Raw genomic sequence first — 22,924 nt, forward strand, 5'->3', positions numbered from 1 at the left:
AGCTGCTTTTATCACTAATGATGATCATAATATCCAACAAGTTTCTATTATCTCTCTCATCTGACCCCTACAAGAACCTTGGTGTGGAAAGCAGGCCCCATAGTTGCTATTATTCCCCCTTTCTGCTGTGGAACCAAGGCTCACCAAGGCATAATGATGCCTTAAAGCCCTAAATAAGGACCCTTGATTTATAGTGGGGCTCTCCTGAGCAAATGGCCCTTTTCCAGAGGAGGAAGTCTCAAGAATTTTTGTCTTCTGAGAGCCTGGGCCTCGGAGAAGCCTAGGCAACAGGTACCCTTCGCGATGTAAGCTTCCATGGTGACTATCCTCCCAATTATACTTTGCATTCCTACCTCTGGCCTTTGTTGCCCCTGGAGCATGCTGGGGGATGGGGGATGCCAACTTGGGATTAAACCTTTGCTATGGACAATACAGCATGGTTTCATGGCTAGAGAACTGACCTTGCAATCAGGTCCTGTCTCTGTCACTTACAGGCTGTATGTGAAAGTTAGGTCCACTCTCAATGCTTCAGGAAACTCTCTCAAACTGAAAATTACAGATGAGGTGCCACTCTGTATCAGGGCACAGAAGTTATACAATGGGAGTTCCCTACACAGATGAAATCACAGATCTAATTACTCAGTTCTCCCATCCTCCCCAAAGGATGACCCACTAAGTAACGAATCCATCCACAGAAGCCTAGGCCTTGACTTAGAAGTGACCTTATGACCAGATCATCTGGTCCAAACCCCACATTTTACAGGTGATAAAACAGAGGCCCAAAGAAGGGAAGGAATTTTGACTAGGCTGTCCAACTAGGAAGTGTCAGAACAAGGATTTGAACAGAGGTCCTGTCACTTCCAAGTCCAATGTTCTTCCCATCCCAGCAGGCTGACTACTTGTGCACATACAGAAGCAAAAACAAGAATACCTGCAGCCTGCACTCCGATGTCCGTCCCCGTCCCTGCCTGCCTCCTTGAGCATGATCAAGGCACACACTCTCTGATGGCTGTTTGGTGCCTGCCTGGGGACATCTCTTCATTCCCAGGGCTGTGCAGAAAGGGCCCTGGTGACCTCCGAGGGCTTTCCCTCTGCTCACCCGGGCTCAGAAAACAAGGACCATGTCACACACATGCTGCCTCTGCATGGCAACCAATCTGGCTACTCTCTGGAAAAGTGCCCTGCGGTCCCAGGCAGAAGCTGTTTCCATAAACAGCTGGGCCCAATAAACCTCAGTGGACAAGAAGTTTTTCCACAGAACTGTGGAGAGAACTGGAGAAGGGGTGCCAGGGTGAGAAAATGCCTTCTCCCATTAGCTCAAAAATGCCAAGCAGGGGGTGGAGGAGGAGTCACAGGAGGGCCCATGGGGCCAGTCTGTGGGGGAGAGACAGAGTACAGACAGAGTGGGGCTGGGGGTGGGGAGGGTGTATAGGCGGGGTAGGCCAAGGTGGCAGTGGCAGCGGGTGCAAGAACAGGTGGGGCAGAGATGGGGCTGTCAAAAGCCATGTGGGCTGAAGGGATCACTGGAGGTAGGGGTGGTGGGGCAGGCGGTACAAAGAAATCGGCCATGGGCACTGGCTGGGACCTGAAGGCAGAAGGAGAGAAGATTAAGAAATCAGAACTAGCTTTGAATCTGTGTGGTCAAGTCATGGCTCCTTTCTGGTGGTTCAATGAGAATGTTTCTGAGGTGACATTCAGTTGGCTGTTCTAAGGTTCCTCAGAGGCCCTGACCCCAAGGATTCACAGATTCAAACTGTGAGGCTGTGAGGGACCTTGGAGCTCATCCAATCCAATCTCTTTGACTTAGAGAAGAAGAAAGTGAGGCCCAGAGAGAGAAAGGGTCACAAACACACAGCCTAGGCTCCCTGGGGGAACCTTTCTTCCTGAAAAATTGCCAACTAGGTAATGCTGCTCTTTGGCCCATTGGCCCCAGCCTGTGCTGTTGGTGGGGGCCCAACCCTCTCCACATCATCACAGAACCACTGCATGTTTGAGTTCCTCAGACTCCTTCGGCCCAGACAGGTCAGGAGCAGGGAATTTCTGATCCTTTCCCAAGACACAAATGACCCATAGCTTCAAGTATGACTCCTCTCAGAGAGATGGGCATTTTACTAAGGAATAAAACCTTAACCTAAAGAGATGATGCCTGAATAGTTCAATGTCAGATATCTTCCAACAGGCAAGGTAAGATCTGCAAGGATACAGGCCCTCCTGGCACCTCTGAAATTGTACCCTGTAGGTGATGGCGAATTGACTTTAGAGAGGAAGCACAGTAGGACTAGAGTGCTGGATTTAGAACCACAGACAGCTGGGTTCAATCCTCTGCAAAGCTTACTTAGGTGAGTGACCTCCAGGAAGTCACTCAAACTCTCTAAGCCTTAGTATACCCATCTGTAAAAGGGGAATAGTAACAGTTACTCTGAGGAACCAGTGAGGTTCATTCATGTAGATAAAGAGTTTGGCACACTTACAGCACTGTATATTAGCCCTGACCTCTGGAACGGCTACCGAGGGTCTGGGAAAGGTGCCCCTGCCCAGGGGAGTGTTGAGAAGAATGAGCTGAGCTAGAGGAGAGAGGTACAAGACAACAGCAAAGATGATGGGACCAAGGCATGTAGGGATGGAAGAGATCTGCTACAAATAATATGCTGCTATGTGCTCTTGTCAGGGAGGGGGCTGAGGCTGAGAGCAAGCAAGATCCCAAGGCCTCCCAGTCAGGATTTGAATCCAGGCCCCTTGATTCTGTGCCCAGCACCCAGAAATGTGTTCGGTGCAATACTAAATCCCAAAACATCCTGCTCAGCTGCTGTTTGTAAAGTAGGATGACAGAGGGAATCCAGGTTTTGAAAAAGAAAAAGTCAAGAGAAGCTGCTGGAGACCTAGGAATTATTCAATGTGGTGGGTGGGGAGGACCCTGGCCTTTGGGTCAGGGGGCCTGGGCTCAGGTCCTCTCGGAAGTCATAAGTCACAGACAAGCGGGTGATCGGGGGTGGGGTGATACTGTAATGGTAGAGGGAGTTTCCACACTGAAATTTTCCTACACCAATAAAATTGTTGGTCTAGACCCAAAATATGACTATAGTTGTCCAAATACAGGCCATGCCCTAAAATGCTTTTGAAAGAGGGGAAAAAGTGTATGTGTAATGTTATATAAAACACAATATGTATACATATACATATGCAAGCAATATTTTAGGGAAAGTACAGCTTATATTTGGACCAATCTAATAGGCCTTAAGAGGCCTTGGGCTACATGGGGCATCTCCCCAGACCATAAGCAGACCTTTCCCAGGCTGAGCCAAGCAAGGGCCATTTCCAGTGGCAGCTCGGTTACTACCAACATGCTGGCCTGCCTCTCTGCCTTTGAACTGGGCCTGTTAAGTTTCCCTGATGCTAGAGACCAGCATGATGTCCACAGTCCCAAATAACTTGAATACTCTTTGAGTATTGACAAAAGACTGGAGCCTTTGATCTTTCTTGGGGATCATGTCAACAGAGAAGGCCCCAGAGAAGGTTTTGCAGGTCTCCTCTGCTATGTAACTGAGCATTAACCTTGAAGGCAGGAGGCCTAACAGGAATGGGACTGAACTGAAAGGAATTTTGGTTTGGGCAAAGTAAACATGGCAACACCTGCCATTTCTATAGCATCTGAAGATTGCAGGTGAGTAAACTGAGGCTCAGATAGGTTAAATGACTTGTTGAGTGTCATAAAGCGAATATCAAAGCAAAGATGAAAAGAACTAAACAGAAATGCTGAGATGCACGGCAACGTAGTGACTTGTACAAGATGTTTAGGAGTCAGCAGTGTATAGTCCAGGCAGAACACAGGGCTGGGAATCAGAAGAACTCTCTTCCATTGCTTGCTCTGATTTTCAATAGCTGTATGACCCTGGACAAGTACCCTACCTTTCAGGGCCTCAGAGGTTCATAGACTTAAGCTTGAAGGGACCTTAGAGATAATCTAGTCCCCAGTTTCCTCATATGTCTGCCTACTTCAGAGGCTATCAGGATGGGGGTGGGGTGAAAGAGGGAGAAGGAAACAGGTGCTGCTTGGACGGAAGCTTCTCTTCCCACCTCTTGCCAGTGTGAGGGTGTGGAGGAAAAAAGTGGGGTATTTAAGAGCACCAAGAGGTAGGTAAGGTAGCAGAGTATGTGGCTGGAAGCCAGCTTAGGTCAGAGGAGACGCAGTAATTGCCGTGCAGAATTGTGTTTCAGCAGCTGTAGGAGGGGACGGCGAGGCTGGAAGGCTCTCTGGCCCAGCCCTGGCTATCCTTCCTCTGCATGCTGCTGGGCATGTGTGGGCTCAGGTCAGGGCCCAGTGCAGAATGAGCAGTGATGACACCCACGGAATGAGATTCTGAATCACCTCTAGGCTCCATCTCTTCAGGAGGGGGAGCTACCTGCCATAGGGTCAGCATGATGAGTCCTTAGGTCGCTGATACCTCTGGTGCCAGGTCCCTGTACCCAAAGCCAAGAAACGAGGGGTGGGAGGTATAGAGGATGACAGCCTACCCGTAGTCCTTGATCAGTTGAGGCCTGGGTCCATTCAATATTGGATCTGGAGGCTACGGCACATGAGGCTGTTGGATTCGGCCAAGGCTGTTCTGCCGACTGCCTGGGGCTGTGGGCCGGTAGGTCAGCTCGGGGAGCTGGCTGGGAGCCAGGATGATCTCCTTGTGTTCCACGGGCAGATGAGGAGTGGGTGCCAACACCTACTGGGCTGGATGATTGGGGCTGGCTGGGTAGGAGTGATCACCGATGTCTGATGTGTAAGACCTAGAGCAAACAAGAACAGCAATGGTTGCGTCTCAGTCTGAACAATGGGAGCCAGAGGCAGATAGGAAAGAGAGTTGAGGATAGGATGGCTAGCAACAGCGTGGGCAAGGAAGGTGCCCAAGAGGCAGTGATGGAGACATGTCATACAACGGCTAGCTGAATGAGATCTTCAAAATCACCTCTTCCAATATTCTCATTTTACAGCGTGGGCAAGGAAGGTGCCCAAGAGGGAGCAATGGAGACATGTCATAGTACGGCTAGCTGAACAGGACCCTCAAAATCACCTCATTTTACAAAGAAGGACACTGCCACCAAAGGCAGAGCTCTTTCCACTGTGCAACACTGCCTCTCAAGGTATTATTATTGTCATAAGATTCTTAGAGATGATCTGGGAAGTTCTTTTTATTTTAAATTTATTTAATATATTTAGTTTTCAGCACTGATTTTCACAAAAGTTTGAATTACAAACTTTTTCCCCATTTCTACCCTCCCCCCACTCCAAGATGGCATCTTTTCTGGTTGCCCCATTCCCCAGTCAGCCCTCCCATCTGCCACCCCACTCCCCTCCAATCCCCGATTCCCTTCTTCTCTTGTGGGGCAAGATAAATTTCTACGCCCCATTGCCTGTGTATCTTATTTCCTAGTTGCATGAAAAAACTTTTTTTTGTTGTTGTTGTTTTTGAACGTCTATTTTTAAAACTTTGAGTTCCAAATGCTCTCCCCTCTTCCCTCCCCACCCACCCTCCCTAAGAAGGCAAGGAATTCAACATAGGCTACATGCATATCATTATGTAAAACCCTTCCACAATACTCATGTTGTGAAAGATTAACTATGTTTTGCTCCTTCCTAACCTATCCCCCTTTATTGAATTTTCTCCCTTGTGGCTGTCCCTTTTCCAAAGTGTTTGTTTTTGATTACCTCCTCCCCCATCTGCCCTCCCTTCTATCATCCCCCCTTTTTTATCTTCTTCGTCCTTCTTTCCTGTGGGGTAAGATACCCAATTGAATGTGTATGGTATTCCGTCCTCAGGTCAAATCTGATGAGAGCAAGATTTACTCATTCCCTCTCACCTGCCACCTCTTCCCTTCCTACAGAACCACTTTTTCTTGCCATTTTTATGCGAGATAATTTACCCCATTCTATCTCTCCCTTTCTCCCTCTCTCAATATATTCCTCTCTTATCCGTTAAATTGATTTTATTTTTTTAGATATCATCCCTTCATATTCAACTCACCCTGTGCCCTTTGTCTGCGTGTGTGTGTGTATATGTATATATATATATATACCTACATATATACATACATAGAAACACACATATGTATATACATGTATACACATATACATATATGCATATTCTTTTCAGCTACTATGAGATTGAGGTCTCATGAATCATATACATCATCTTTCTATGTAAGCATGTAAACAAAACAGTTCAACTTTAGTAAGTCCCTTATGATTTCTCTTTCTTGTTTACCTTTTCATGCTTCTCTTGATTCTTGTGTTTGAAAGTCAAATTTTCTATTCAGCTCTGGTCTTTTCACTGAGGAAGCTTGAAAGTCCTCTATTTTATTGAAAATCCATATTTTGCCTTAGAGCATGATACTCAGTTTTGCTGGGTAGGTGATTCTTGGTTTTAATCCTAGCTCCATTGACCTCCAGAATATCATATTCCAAGCCCTTCGATCCCTTAATGTGGAAGCTGCCAGATCCTGTGCTATCCTGATTGTTTTTCCACAATATTCAAATTGTTTCTTTCTGGCTGCTTGCAGTACTTTCTCCTTGACCTGGGAGCTCTGTAATTTGGTGACAATGTTCCTAGGAGTTTTCTTTTTGGGATCTATTTGAGGAGGTGAACGGTGGATTCTTTCAATTTCTATTTTACCCTCTGGCTCTAGAATATCAGGGCAGTTCTCCTTGATGATTTCTTGAAAGATGATATCTAGGCTCTTTTTTTGATCATGGCTTTCAAGTGGTCCAATAATTTTTAAATTCTCTCTCCTGGATCTATTTTCTAGGTCAGTGGTTTTTCCAATGAGATATTTGACATTGTCTTCCATTTTTTCATTCCTTTGGTTCTCTTTTATAATATCTTGATTTCTCATACAGTCACTAGCTTCTACTTGCTCCAATCTCATTTCTAAGGTACTATTTTCTTCAGTGGTCTTTTGGACCTCCTTTTCCTCTTGGGTAATTCTGCCTTTCAAGGCATTCTTCTCCTCGTTGGCTTTTTGGAGCTCTTTTGCCATTTGAGTTAGTCTATTTTTTAAAGTGTTGTTTTCTTCAATGTTTTTTTCAGTATTTTTTGGGTCTCCTTTAGCAAGTCATTGACTTGTTTTTCATGGTTTTCTTGCATCATTCTCGTTTCTCATCCCAATTTTTCCTCTACTTCTCTAACTTGCTTTTCCAACTCTTTTTTGAGCTCTTCCATGGCCTGGGACCAGTTCATGTTTTTTTTGGAGGCTTTTGGTGTGGGTTCTTGGACTTTCTTGACTTCTTCAGGCCATATGTTTTGGTCTTCTTTGTCACCAAAGAAAGTTTCCAAAGTCTGAGAGTGAATCTGGGTGTGTTTTCGCTGCCTGGCCATGTTCCCAGCCAACTTACTTGACCCTTGAGTTTTTCGTCGGGGTATGACTGCTTGTAGAGCAAAGAGTACTTTGTTCCAAATTTGAGGGGATGTGCCGTTGATTTCAGAGCTATTTCTATACAGCCAGCTCTGCCACACCAGCATTCCTCCTTCCTCAAGAACCAGCAACCCGGACCTGATGCAAATCTTCAGCAGGCTCTGCACTCCTGCTCTGATCCACCACTTAATTCCTCCGACCACGTGGGCCTGGGGCCGGAAGTAACTGCAGCTGTAGTTCTGTAGCTGCACCTCCCCCGCTGCCCCTGGGGCAGTGGCCGAACCTCGAACTCTGTCCCCCGCAGCTTTTCCCACTAACCTTCTCTGTTGTCTTTGGTGTTTATGGGTTGAGAAGTCTGATAACTGACACAGATCACTGATTCAGGTTGCTAGGGTCTGTCCTGCCTGGCTCCTGGTCTGGTTGGTCCTGCTGCCTCCCATGCTGAGTTCTGCTCCCCTCCACTCCGTGCGCCATAGACCTCATCCAGTGACCATCCAGGCTGTCCTGGGCTGGATCCCTGCTTCCCTCTGCTATTTTGTGGGCTCTGCAGATCTAGATCAGAGCCATTTTCTATAGGTTTTTGGAGGGACCTGGCGGGGAGCTCACGCAAGTCCCTGCTTTCCAGCCGCCATCTTGGTTCCATCCCCGATCTAGGAAGTTCTAATTTAGCTTCACTGGTATTTACCTTGACCATAAAAAAGATGGTGCTGGAGAACACAGGGGTGTACATCAGGGTGGGAGTACAGACAAAGCAATGGACTCATCAACAACTGCCTTCCGCTTTGCCAGTACCTCCGAAGATCAAGGGCCCCTCCCTGCCATAAATCCCAACCCCCTCAATAGGACTGAGCCATTTACAACCCCTGGAAGTTTAAAAAGGAGGCTAATATCCTCACATATTGCTGATGGAATTAAAATGTGTAGGAGCATATTGGGAGGGCATCTGGTTGTTTGCAATAAGAGTCACAAAGATAACTATGTCCTAGCCTAATCATTTCATCATTGGGAATCTGCTCTGAATGAGATCATTTTTAGAGGGAAGAGGGGCTGCAACTGGGATTTCATCAGGGTGAGTGAGGAGCAACATCCCCTGGCACATGTCACATAGTCTGAGACAGTTGGCTTGGCGCAGTAGGAGGTTACGTGACTTTCCCACATCCATCCAGCCTGGGACTCTGAACTCTGGCTCTTCCTCCTCTAGGGCCAGCTTTTTAGCGACTGCACTGAACTGCCTCTTGGGTATTATTATAAAGGGAAACAGCACCATTTATAATCAATGCAGAGAATAGGAGATAACCTGAAAGTCCAAGTTTTAGGTGAATTATTGAGTGGATAGCAATGGAATGGAATATTCCAATGTAAACGATACACTGAAATGTGGAAGGAATCTCATGAAGCAACACATTTGGAATTTTACTCGTATGAACAGATGACTGACCAGAGAACAGCAAAGGACATGGGTGCTGATATGTACGTATTGTACCAGAAGTTCGGTTTTCACCATAAGGAGCTGTATGTTTCATTGGTTTTGAAGTGCATGATGAATTCTTTTTTACAACTTTTTAAAAAAGAGGATGAATGCCTTATGCCTGGGGAAAGGTCGATGAGGTCTTGGGGTCTTTTGCTGGGAGGGGGAGAAGGGATTGCTTTGAGAAATGGGTCCACCTTCTGTGCAGTAGCATCACACAGAGTATACTTTTTGGAACCAAGGGCTGAGTAGGTAATAATAGGTAACACCTGCCTATTATCTGGGGAGAGCGAACCTTCTGAGGAGGCCATGTGATACAGAAATGGCGAGAACCTGTTATCAGGCCGAAACTCTTTGTCATATGCCATCATGCTCCACTCCATCCGCCGATTCCGTGCCTTCCACACTTTCTTCACCTCCCTGGTGGAGTCCTCCACCAGTCGCTGTTCCTGGGGATCAGCACAAACATGCCTCAATCTCCCCATTTGGTCAGCAAAAACCCAACCCAGTCCTGTTGCTTTACAGTAACCTTTATAGGGCTGCTGAGGCCCTCCATATATACATATGTATGAATGGCAATCACCTAGCCACGATACTATAGCTTTCTTCTCACAGCAAGCAGGCTGTCAAAGTTAACACTAGGTCAGAAAGAAACCTGAAGAAAGAGTGGACTAGACTATCCCACAGCCCCAGGCAGCACAATAGGATGAACTGTTTATGTTATAAGAGCCTTCCAATTGGTGTTCTTGCCTCCAGGCTCCTCTATCTACTGGATCTGAGTAACTATCCCTATGGATCAGATCCTGTTATTCCCCTGCTCAAAGACCTTCACTGGCTCCCTCTTGCCTACATGATTAAGTACAATCTTCTGATTCTGGCATTCAAGGTCCTTGAATGAGGCTCCAAACTGTTAGTCTATACTATTGTCATACTATTCCCCTTTACTTCCACTATGTTCCAGCCAAACCCAACCACTCTTTGATTCCTGATCTTGTTTGGCCCTCTCCCATCTCTGTACCTTTGCTCATGCCATCCTCCATCTTGGAATAGAGCCCACCATTGAAGTCTTTCCCTTCCTTTTCGAACTCACTCAGATGCTATCCTCCCTCTACAAGGCCTTCTCTGACATCCTGTGTGAACGTGATTGGCCCTCCTCAGATTTCTTGGAGCACTTTGCCTCACTCTCCTTTGGATCATTGTGACTTCTGTGCTTGGCCCCTTCCCATTGGAGTGTTGGGTCTTTAGATAAAGGCCTAAGTGGTGTCTAGCTCTGTATGCCCGGCATCCAGCATGAGCATAGTGTTTGCTTCATTGAACCAAACCAGATTGATAATTCTATTCCCTTTTCCTGTCCACCAGTGGTGCCACCATCTTCCCAGCAACTCAGGCTCACAGCCCAGGCATCACCCTTTCTGCCTCCCTCTCTCTTGCCATCCCCCATATCCCCATAGCCAAGCTGTTGCCAAGGTCTGTTGAGTTTATCTTCTCACCATCTCTCCTATCCACCCCCTTCTCTTCTCTGACACTTCCACCACCCTATCTCCAGCCTTCCTCATCTGGACTATCCCAATAGCCTGCTGCTTGGTCTCCCTGCCTCAGCTCTCTCCACTCCACTGCATCTTCCATTCAGACATCAGAATTCTCTTCCTAAAGCAATGTCTAATCACCTCACCCCCTTCCCCTCAATAAACTCCAGTGGCTCCCTATCATTTCTAGGATCAAATATAAAATCCTCTGTTTGGCTTTTTAAAGTCTTACCTTTCCAGTGTTCTTATACTTTCATCCTCCTACTTGACCCCTGACTCCACATACCCTGTGATCCAGTGACACTGGCCTCCTGGCTCTTCCTTGCACAGGACATTTCATCTTCTGACATTTTCTGAAAATTTTCTCTGGCTGTCCCCCTGTGCCTGCAACTCTCTCCCTCCTCCCCTCCATGGTTTCCTTCAAGTCTCAGCTAAAATCCCACCTTCTGCAAGAAACCTTTCCTGACCCTCTTAAGGCACTTAGCCTTCCCTCTGAGACTACCTCCAATTCATCTTGTCTATATCTTCTTTGTCCAGAGTTGTTTGTATGTGGTCTCCCTCTTGGGGGTAGGGGTTGTTGTTGCCTTTCTACAAAGAAAGAAAAAAATCTCTAAAAAGGATCTCTAGAGCTTAGCATAGTGCCTGGCATGAAGTCGGTGCCCAATAAATGCTTGTTGACCTGAAAAAAAGCTAGCTAATTTAACAGGTGCTACAACTTTCCTCCATAGTGCATTTCAATGTGTATGAGTCCTGCCGGGTGGTTCTTCTGATTAAAACAAAAGTTCTCCTTTCAATAGTGAGATCTAGATTTGGCCTCAGACCTTCCCAAGTCAGGATCTGGGCTGTGCTAAGCATGTGAGAATGGTAATTAGTACTGGATCAAGAGATATGGGGTCATCTGCATAGACATGATCACTGAACCCATGGTTGCTGAGATCAACAAGTGAGAATGTAGAGAGGGAGAAAAAAAAGGGGACCAGGACAGAGCCTGGGGGACCCCCACTGTTAGTGGGTGTGACCTGAAGAGCCAGCAAAGACTGAGAAGGAAGGGGCAGCTGGGCAGATAGGAGGAGAACCAGGAGGCAGCAGTGTCATGAAAACCTAGAGAGAAGAGAGTATGCACAGGAGAAGGTCATCTTCGCCAAGGGTCAAAAGCTGCAGAGAGGGCATAAAAGCTGTGAGGCTGGGTGATTTGGCAGTCACTGGAAACTCTGGAGAGAGCAGTTTTCAGTTAAGTGAGATCGGAAGCCAGATTGCCCAGGGTTTAGAAGCAAGTGAGAGGAGAGAAAGTAGAAGCACCTATATAACCCCATCCCAAAGCCCGTCGCTATGGGACTCTCCCCTTGTTGGTGGAGATGAAGGCCCTGCCCTGTGTAAGGGGTGGGCAAGTTGGGGAGAGCTGAGAGAGTTCCGGCCTTTGCTAAGTTCTCCTCTGGGGACTCATCATTCAGGAGCTCTTGCCTTCTAGAAGATGGAAAGGGCCAATCTTACTTCAACCACTGCTGAAAGAAAAGACTTTAGGAAGACATGAGAGGGGTGGGCAGTCTCCATCATGGCCCTAATCCCAGCTTGCTACTCGAGAGCTGTGGGGAGTATCCCCGTGGCTTAGCTCCAAGGCCCTCGCTCTTGGTTAAGCTGTGTTATCTCACTGCCAATGGGAGAGCTCCTTCACTCTGTGTGGTCTGGCATATGTCCTCCTGTGTATATACCTTCTCTTATTTCTGTTTTTCTATGGTTTGGATAAAGGGGTTTCTTTGCTATTTGCTATGTGTTCATTGTGGAATTGGTATTAGGAAGGAAAGGGGTAAGCCCTGGATATAGAGCTTGGGGTCCCCTTCCCCCCAAATGACAAAGTGATAAAAACTCAGCTGGAACCTGATCTTATCCCCAAGACTATCAATACTATTAAGGGGGACAGATAGATAGACGTCTATAGTCTCTGAGGAGAGCAGAATGGTGGCCTTTGGCCCCAACTTCCTGCTTCCCCTCCTGGCAGGAATGAAAGTCTCCTCTGGAGAAAGCTATGGATGTCTATTCTGCCTCCCTTTGACTTCAGAATCCATGGGTGCCTCACTACACACGTGGGGCTCCCTCTAGCCCCTCCAGCTATTATAGACAGAGTCCTTGAGGAGTTTAGCTACAAAGAGGAAGAGAGGGAGTGAAGGACAGATAGTGGGGGTGGTCAGAGCAAATGAGGGTTTTTCGAAGGATGAAAGGGGATACAGTCAGTGTAGTATGAATTCACCAAGCATTTATTCCATTTTTCCTGTGTATTAAGCACAGCAACAGACATCAGGAATGCACAGACAAAAGCAAGAAGCCCCTGCCCTCCAGGGAAACAATGAACAGATAAGTATAAACAACATACCTCAAGAAGGGAGAGAGTGTTAACAAGTGGAGGGTCAGGTAAACTAAACCTTTAATAATAATAATAATAGTAATTAGCATTTGTACAGTGCCTACTATGTGCCAGGCACTGTGGTAAGCTCTTTTTACAAATATTATTTCATTTGTTCCTCACAACAACCCTGGAGGTAGGTGCTATTATCACTCCCATTTTGCAGTTGGGGAAACCAAGGCAAGCAGAGGTTAAGTGACTTGCCCAGGGTCACACAGCTAAGGATGTGCCTGTGGCCAAATTTGAACTCAGGTCTTCTTGACTCCAGGCCCAGCACTCTATCCTTAAAGGAAACCAAGGATTCTAAGAGGCAAGGCTGATCAAGATTTACATTTCAGGCAGGACAGTCCATACAAAGGCATGGTGGAGATAGGTGCGAGGTTGGGTTCAAGGAACAGCCAAGAGGCCAGGCTGGCTAGAGTGTACAATGAATGCAGGACAGTAATAGAAAATAAGCCTTGGAAGTCTGGTTGGAGCTAGTGTGTGAAGGGCTTTAAATGAATGAATAAAAAGCATTTATAATCATTTGCTCTGTGCTCAGTGCTAGGAATACAGACACAAGGGTGAGATGGCACTTGCCCACAAGGAGCTGACATTATAATGGGGAAGACAAAACATGGAGGGGAGTGGTAACCAAGGTAGGGAGTTTTGGTCTAAGTCAACAAGGATGGTGAGGTCGTCCATTGGGCAGCCAATTAAGGAGATAGCTTTTCCAGAAGCAATAGTGGGATTGGTTTGGTGAATTTAAGAAGCCGGCAATACTTCTCCTTAGACAGGATTACTATAAGAATTGGCTTGTTTTGTTTGTTGTATGTATTACATAGAGACAGATACTGATTTGACTACACCACTTGAGGAGGTTGACAGTGGGAGATTGCGAAGGTGGGTGGTGTTAGGATTAGGGGCAGATTGCAAGACAGCCAGGATGGATGACTGGATGGGATGTGAATGAAGAATGGGCCAGTCTGGAGCCAGCTAGATATAGTGGGCTAGGACAAGAAGGAAATGCCAGGCTGAGGAGTTTTTATTTTATCCTAGAGATAATAGGGAACTGCTGAAAATTTTTGAGCATGGAATTCGTTCTTTTCAAAGATTATTTTTGACAGGTGTATGGAAGAAGGCTAGGAGAAGGGAGAGACTAGAGGCAAGGATACCATTACCATTCTACAGGGAGGAAGTGATGAAGAATCCATGTGGGTGGAAAGAAGGGGGCAGATGGGAAGGATGATGTGGAGGTAGAATAGGAATTAGTGGTGGTACTTTTATGGAAATGGGGAAGTGTGGGGGAGGAGCAGGTTTCAAGGGGAAGACAATGAGCCGTTTCTGTCATCTTGATTTTGAGGTGCCAATGGGACATCCAGATAGAGGTGTCTCGCTGGCAGTTGGTAATGAGGGGACTGGAATTCAGAGGGCAGATCACATTTAATAATCACTGACATTACATGAAAGGCTTATAAAATGCTTTGGATTTTGGAGCTATCCATGTAGAGACGATACATCCTAAGGAAGCTGCTGAAATCACATGGCTAGATAGTATATATAGAGAAAAGAACACCCACACTTGGCAGGGGGGAGGGAGATAGAGCCAGCAAAAGAGACTGACTAAACTGATTAACAAAGGGAATTCATTGAGATGGAATCAAAATGGCAGCTCCTTGTAATGGGTCACGTTGTAGTCTTAGTCATTTACCCTTCAAATACTTGCAAAGATCTCTCATGTCTTCTCTTTTGCAATTTCTTCAAGTGATCTTCACACAGTGGGCTCTCAAAGCCCTTTCCCATTCTGGTTATCCTCCAGCTTATCAAAGTCCTTCAAATGTGGCCTCTGGAACAGAACACAATATTTTTCACGTAGGCTGATCAGGGCAGAGGACAACAGGGCCTTTCCTTTCCTTAGTCCAGCCTAGGATCGACAGAAAAGCGAGGAGGGTCCTGGAAGTCCAAGGAGGGTCAAGAAGGGTTGGCGGGGAAGAGGGGGCGGGGGGAGGCGGACAGAATGGACAAAGGCTGATATCACTGCAGCCATCCAAATTGGGTAGCTGAGCTTTGCCTCTATGGATTCTGAGGAAAAGGTGCTTTCTGAGCACTGAAGTCCACTCTGGGGAGCAGTGTTGCAACAGCCCGACCATAGATTAGCTCTGATCGTAGAATCTGATCCTCACTTGTAAAGGATACCCCAATCTGCAATACCCCTAACAAGGGGACCAGAGTTGAGATTTGAACCAGAATGCCTCAGCAACTTCCCTACATAGTTCCTGGTTCTCTGGGACCAAGCAAGGAAAAGGCTAATCCTTCTTCCACAGGATGGCTCTTTCAAATACCTGAAGACTGCTACCATGCCCCCCCCACCCCAAGTCTTCCCCTTTCCAAACTAAATACTGACTCTCACACAACATGGCTTCCAATCCCTTCATCATCCTGGTCCTCTTCTTCTGGCAAAGACAGAGCTTGTCAAGATTCTTCTTAAAACATGGCAAACCGAACACGCACGCACACACACGCACACACACACACGAGCACACACAATCACAGATAATAAGGGACCTAAGAGGTCATCTAGTACACCTCCCCCATTTTACAGATGAGAACATTGTGGCTCAGAAAGAAGTGACTTATCCAAGGTCACACAACATGGGCCCAAGTCAGGAGGGCTTCTGACTCCATGGCACCATGAAAGATGGGGAGCTCCTTTCATGTCTAATTCCCTTTCTAGCCCCACCCATGTACCTTCTGCTTTCGTTTCTCCTTCCTCTTATCCTCAGTGGCCTGAAGCATTTTCTCTTTCCACAAGTTGAAGAAATATGATGGGTCAGTATAGAATTTAAGGCCATCTTTCTTGTCATCTCTGAAATGGACCCAAAAGGGCATGTTAGTGATCTCATCAACAGTCGGCATCTAGTCTGCCCCGCTGTGTTTTACAGAAGAGCAAAATGAGGCCTGGAAAGGGTCAGAGACTTGCTTAAGGTCACACAGTTTGCTGTGATTCAAACCCAGATTAGAAAGTCCTGCAGTCCAGGGACATTCCTCAAGCACAGGAAATGCCCTCTCTTGTTGAAATGATGAGGCCCAAGAAATATTTAACACTAGGTCTCTGGACTGCCAGGCAATGGATGAAATCATTGTTTCAACCAAACAGACGCTTCCTAACAAACACCCAAACAACCTGCCCTACAAAGCACATTCCTGAAAAATGGGTATTGCTTGGCATCAGCAGGGAAGGCTACTGTAGCTGTGTGCTCTCTGGGGAACCCTACTGAGGGAGTGGTCATGTAGGAGAAAAAACACTGAGGTTGAAGTCAGGAGATCTGAGTGGAAGCCTCATTTTCCCACCTACTAGCTGTGTGACCTAAGGCAAGTCATCCACTTCTCTGGGTCTCAGTTTTTTCACCTGTAAAATGGGGATCATAATCCAGAGTGAAGATGTATTTGGCACCTACTGTGTACAGAAGCACTGAGGGAGATACAAAGCCCAGGCAGATTGGGCCCTACCATAAATCTTATAATCATATAAACTCCAAATCATTGCCAGCTCTTCTTTATTATCACCAATCACGACTGTTAACTGATGAATGTTCTCTGGTGTGGAGGGGGTCTTAGTACTCATCCTTACATGCCCTCTCCTCTGAGCCAAGAAGTCAGGAGGACAGGCCTAGAACATGAAGGAATGCTTGATGAGGCCTGGGCAGGCAGAGATCACTATCCAGGTGAGATGGCAGTTCAACATGGAGCCAGGGACAACCCAAGCTATTTGCTCTGGCAACAGCCACTAGGTGGCAAACTTGAAGTAACTGAGCAGTTGCTACTCACCAGTGACCTCAACCATGGAAAACCAGCCTCCAAGTTATTGTCAAAATTCCCTGGGCCACCAGAAACCCATTGCCACCACATAATATGCACTGCTCCCACCCACAGTGCCCCATGCACATTCCTGCCTATCACCAGCTCAGAGAAGCCCAGTGCTTGCCTCTGGCACAAACACTTAGAGCTCCAGCCCTAGCCCAGCTATCCCACAGGAACCAGAGTGCAACTAGAAAGAAAAGCCTAAGGTTGTCTTGTAGTATCTAGGCCTGATGCCTGATTTCCTTTAGGCTCTAGGTAAGTGGCTGAAGCAGAGTATGGGCCTGCTTTAAGTATCACAGTAGGGGGAGATCAGAAGAGCACATCACAGGATTTCAGAGCTGGAAGGATCCTTGGATCACAAAACTTTGGAACGGGTAGGGCCCCTGGTCTGGCTGGTCCTGCCGTCGCCCATGCTAGTCTCCGCTCCCCTCCTCTCCGTGCGCAATAGACCTCATCCAGCAACCATCCAGGCTGTCCTGGGCTGGATCCCTGCTTCCCTCTGCTATTCTGTGGGTTCTGCAGTTCTAGAATTTGTTCAGATCCATTTTTATAGGTTTTTGGAGGGACGTGGTGGGGAACTCACGCAAGTCCCTGCTTTCCAGCTGCCATCTTGGCTCCACCCCCAAAAACCTCAAGCTAATTTAACATTGTAATTCACTTGGCTTAATTACCTAAAAGATGCTGGGAAGCAGTATCCAGGTGCAGCCATCCCAGAGGAGTAGCTCCTCTACTCTAGGCTATGTTGGGTAAGCTGAGAGTTGGGCGAGACTTTGGAGGCCTTGAGAACAGTGTCTCGTTATAGGACTCAACACGCCAGAGGATGATAATTTAAGGTTGCGTTTCTTTGTATCCTAACCCTCACCCATAATGCCCTGCTGTGTATAGGCTAGAGAAGGGAACCTGCTACATGTATCCTTTCCTCAGGGGAAGAGAATGTTCCCTGGGCTTTGTCCCTGGCCCAGCTTGTGTGTTACAGGTTGTCCTAGTCTACCAGCTAAACTACTTGAATCCAGGCAGACCATAGGTACCAAGATTCTCTTTCCAGAAATTGCTCCATGCATTTCTTGATGGAGATTTCTACCCCCTAGCATCAGTGTGGGTTTGCATGAACCTAATATGTAACTATATGCTTTGGGGCCAGCCATTTCGACTCTCTGAGCCTAAGTTTCTTCCTCTGTAAAATAAGGACATTGGATGGACTAGATTAGGGGTGGGGAACTTACAGGCTCAAGGCCACGTGTGGTGCTCTAGGTCCTTGAATGTGGCCTTTTGACTGAGTCCAAGTTTTATAAAACAAATTCTTTTCTTCTGGGAATTTGTTCTGTGCAGTTTGGATTCAGTCAAAGGGATATACTTGAGGACCTAGAGGGCCACATATGGCCTCAAGGCTGCAGCTTCACCACCCCTGGATTAGATGATTTCTGGGGTCCCTTCTAGCTTTGAGATTCTAGAATTAGATGCTCTCGAAGGGCCCTACCCAAAAAATACTGAAAAAAAATATTGAAGAAAACAACACCTTAAAAAATAGACTAACTCAAATGGCAAAAGAGCTCCAAAAAGCCGATGAGGATGAGAATGCCTTGAAAGACAGAATTACCCAAATGGAAAAGGAGGTCCAAAAGACCACTGAAGAAAATACTACCTTAAAAATGAGATTGGAGAGAGTGGAAGCTAGTGACTTGATGAGAAATCAACATATTATAAAACAGAACCAAAGGAATGAAAAAGTGAAAGACCATGTGAAATATCTCATTGGAATAACCACTGACCTGGAAAATAGATCCAGGAGAGAGAATTTAAAAATTATTGGACTACCTGAAAGCCACGATCAGAAAAAGAGCCTAGGCATCATCTTTCAAGAAATTATCAAGGAGAACTGCCCTGATATTCTAGAGCCACAGGGCAAAATAGAAATTGAAAGAATCCACAGATCACCTCCTCAGAAAGATCCCAAAAAGAAATCTCCTAGGAATATTGTCGCCAAACTCCAGAGCTCCCAGATCAAGGAGAAAATACTGCAAGCAGCCAGAAAGAAACAATTTGAGTATTGTGGAAAAGCAATCAGAATAACCCAAGATCTAGCAGCTTCTACATTAAGAGATTGAAGGGCTTGGAATATGATATTCTGGAAGTCAATGGAGCTAGGATTAAGACCAAGAATCACCTACCCAGCAAAACTGAGTATCATGCTCCAAGGCAAAATATGGACTTTCAATAAAATAGAGGACTTTCAAACTTTCTCAGTGCAAAGACCAGAGCTGAATAGAAAATTTGACTTTCAAACACAAGAATCAAGAGAAGCATGAAAAGGTAATCAAGAAAAAGAAATTGCAAGGGACTTACTAAAATTGAACTGTTTTGTTTACATTCCTGCATGGAAAGATGATGTGTATGATTCATGAGACCTCAGCATTAGGGTAGCTGAAGGGAATATGCACACACACACACACACACACACATATATGTATACATATACATATTGTATATATATGTATATGTATACATATATATATATGTGTGTGTGTGTGTGTGTACGCGCGTGTATGTATATATGTATGTGTGTGTGTATATATATACATATATATATACAGAGAGACAGAGACAGAGAGAGAGGGGGCTGCACAGGGTGAGTTGAAGATGAAGGGATGACATCTAAAAGAAATAAAATCAAATTAAGGGATGAGAGAGAAATACATTGAGAGAGGGAAAAAGGGAGAGATAGAATGGGGTAAATTATCTCCCATAAAAGTGGCAAGAAAAAGCAGTTCTGTAGGAAGAGAAGAGAAGGCAGGTGAGGGGGAATGAGTGAATCTTGCTCTCATCAGATTTGACCTGAGGAGGGAATACCATACACACTCAGTTGGGTATCTTACCTCACAGGAAAGAAGGAGGAAGAAGATAAAAAAGGAGATGATAGAAGGGAGGGCAGATGGGGGAGGAGGTAATCAAAAACGAACACTTTGGAAAAGGGACAGGGTCAAGGGAGAAAGTTCAATAAAGGGGGATAGGTTAGGAAGGAGCAAAATGTAGTTAATCTTTCACAACATGAGTATTGTGGAAGGGTTATACATAATGATATGCATGTGGCCTATGTTTAATTGCTTGACTTCTTAGGGAGGGTGGGTGGGAAGGGAAGAGGGGAGAGAACTTGGAACTCAAAGTTTTGAAAACAGATGTTCAAAAACAACAACAAAAAGTGTTTGCATGCAACTAGAAAATAAGATACACAGGCAACGGGGCATAGAAATTTATCTTGCCCTACAAGAAAGGAAGGGTAAAGGGGATGGGAGGGGAGGGGGGTGACAGAAGGGAAGGCTGACTGGGGAACAGGACAACCAGAATATATGCCATCTTGGAGTGGGGGGGGGAGGGTAGAAATGGGGAGAAAATTTGTAATTCAAACTCTTGTGAAAATCAGTGCTGAAAACTAAATGTATTAAATAAATTAAATTTTAAAAAATCAAAAAAAAGAAAAAAAAGAAATTTTATGGAGAAATTGACAAGAACCTCCAAACAAAATCAACATATGCCCTGGTACTTGGTGACTTCAGTGCAAAAGTGACACAAGTAAGATAGACCCAAAAAGTTGGAAAATAGGGTTTAGGATGAAGAAATGCAAAAAAGGTCAAATGCTTGGAGCCTACCAAGAACTCTCAAATTTGTATGTCATTAATATTCTGTTTGAGAAGAGAGTTAGGGGCAGTTATGCAGTACAGAACTTCAGCCCTGGATTCAGGAGGACTTGAATTCAAATCTGACCTCAGACACTTACTAAGTGTCTGACCCTGGGTAAGTTACTTAACCCTGATTGCCTCCAAAAAAAAGAAAGAAAGAAAAAAAGAAAGAAAGAGAGAAAGAAGGAAGGAAGGAGGGAGGGAAGGAAGGAAGGAAAGAAAGAAAGAAAGAAAGAAAGAAGAAAGAAGGGAGCTGCAAGGAGCTGGGCATGATAAAGATCAAACAATATCAGAAAAAAATGAAATTGATTATATCTTAACAGATAGGAAACAATAGATTACTTAGAAGGAGTCACTGCTGAATGAGTTTCTGGGTACAGTCAGAACATTAGCACAAAGGCCAAAATCATGTTCAAATTGAAGCAAATGATTAAGGTGAGAAGACACTGCTACAACCTCACTTATTAAAATATACTGCTGATCTTGAAAAATGGAAACTGGATAAAAGTATTTATCAAATATTGAACACATTGCCTTATTAAGAGAAGTTTAATCATTGTAAAGAAATGTCAAGGGGAGTGGAGCCAAGATGGTGCTGTGAAAGGAAGGAACTACTGGAGCTCTCTCACAAATTTGGTCACATACGTCTAAAAAAGTGAATCTGAGGAGATTTGAGAGAGTTCGAAAGTACTAGTAGACTGAGAGGGGCAGGAGCACTGGACACGAGCAAAGGAACCGGACCAAATCAACCTGGAACATCTGAGGAATCCAGCCAACCCTCCCGTCTGGGAGAGCACAGGGTGAGCGAAAGGCTGGAGCAAGATCAGGCCTAGGGCAGAAGTACCAGGTAGGGCCTCGATTGAGCCCCAGGCCTCTCAGCCCAGGACGGGAGTCTGTTGGAGCTACGGGAGATACCACCAGCGCAGAGCCTGCGGCTGTGGGAGCAGCTAGCCTGGAGGCCTCCAACCCACAGTCTAAACTTTTGAAACTTGCCTTCTTCAACTTCTGGGAGCCACGACGGCCAGGTAAAACGGCTCTCATCCCTCGCTTGAATAAACCCAGAGAATACTACCTCAGAGAAACAGAGGAGCCAGAAAGGGGGCTTCAGTAGTGAGAGAAGTTGGGGAGAGGGCCCTACTTGTGGTGGCAGAGGGAGACTAGTGCAAGAAGAGAAGTGTCCCAGCAGCCCTCACCTCAGCAGAACTGAGCCCCAGGGGGGTGGATAAACCAACGTCAACACCAGGACCCCAGACGTGCCTTTGCACAGCCAGGGGAAGTGGCAGACACCAGTACAGACAACAGCTGAGACCACCCATACTATAGAGCAGTCCTGGGGAAGAGGGGACTCCCAGCAGCCAGACCACCCCTCCCCCACGCCTCACAAAATCAGAGGCCATAGCACATAAAGCTAGATCCCAACACAATAAACTTGGGACAGAGCCCCCGAGCCTCAGAAGCAGAGATCCACTTTAGAAACCAAGAGGAAAAAAAACACCACGAAAAAGAACACTAAGAAGCTTTCAAAGACCATTGATTCGTATTATGGAGACAGGGAAGATGCAAATACCAATTCAGAAGAGGACAGCATGGACACTACACCCACATCTGAAACCTCAAAAGGGAAAGTGAACTGGTCTCCAGACCAAAAAGCATTCATGGAAGAACTCAAGGAGGGCTTTAAAAACCAAATTAGGGAGGTAAAATAAAAATGGAAAAACGAAAAAAAATTCACTAATGAAAACAAATCTTTAAAAAGTAAAATCGGCTAAATGGTTAAGGAGAATCAGAATATAAATGGAGAAAATGTCTCATTGAAAAGTAAAATCAACCAAATGGAAAAGGAGATAGAGAAAGTAAAGGAAGAAAACAATACATTAAAAATTAGAATTTGCCAAGTAGAAGCTAATGACTCTATGAGACATCAAGAATCAGTAAAACAAAATCTAAAGAATGAAAAAATAGAAGAAAATGTGAAATATCTGATTGGAAAAACAACCGACCTAGAAAACAGATCCAGGAGAGGCAATATAAAAATTATTGGTCTACCTGAAAGCCATGATGAAAAAAAGAGCCTGGACAGTAACTTCCAAGAAATCCTTAAAGAAAACTGCCCTGAGGTTCTATAACCAGAGATGAAAATCATCATTGAAAGAATCCACCTATCACCCCCTGAAAGAGATCCCAAGCTGAAAACTCCAAGAAATATTACAGCCAAATTCCAGAACTACCAGGTCAAGGAGAAAATACTGCAAGTAGCTAAAAAGAAATAATTCAAATGTCATGGAACTACAGTCAGGATCACACAGGATCTTTCAGCATCTACATTAAATGACAGGAGCAATTGGAATATGATATTCTGGAGGGCAAAGGAGCTTGGACTACCACCAAGGATCAATTACCCAGCAAAACTGAGCATAATTTTCCAGGCAAGAGATGGACATTCAAAGAAATAAGGGAATTCCAGACCTTCTTGATGAAAAGGCCAGATCTCAATGGAAAATTTGATGTTCAAATACAAAACTCAAGAGAGACATAAATAGGTAAACGGCGGGGGGGGGGGGGGGGGAAGCCCTAGTTAATCAACAAGGCAAATTAGTTATATCCCTATATAAGATTATTT

The 22,924-nt window shown here is 45.5% G+C and overlaps 1 pseudogene; it reads right to left on the minus strand.

Moving 5' to 3' along the window:
• Positions 1-1,317: 1,317 nt before the first annotated feature.
• Positions 1,318-15,685, minus strand: LOC118833196 (annotated as a pseudogene).
• Positions 15,686-22,924: the final 7,239 nt, after the last annotated feature.

The sequence above is a fragment of the Trichosurus vulpecula genome (assembly GCF_011100635.1).
Source record: "Trichosurus vulpecula isolate mTriVul1 chromosome X unlocalized genomic scaffold, mTriVul1.pri SUPER_X_unloc_3, whole genome shotgun sequence".
Lineage (NCBI taxonomy): Eukaryota > Metazoa > Chordata > Mammalia > Diprotodontia > Phalangeridae > Trichosurus > Trichosurus vulpecula.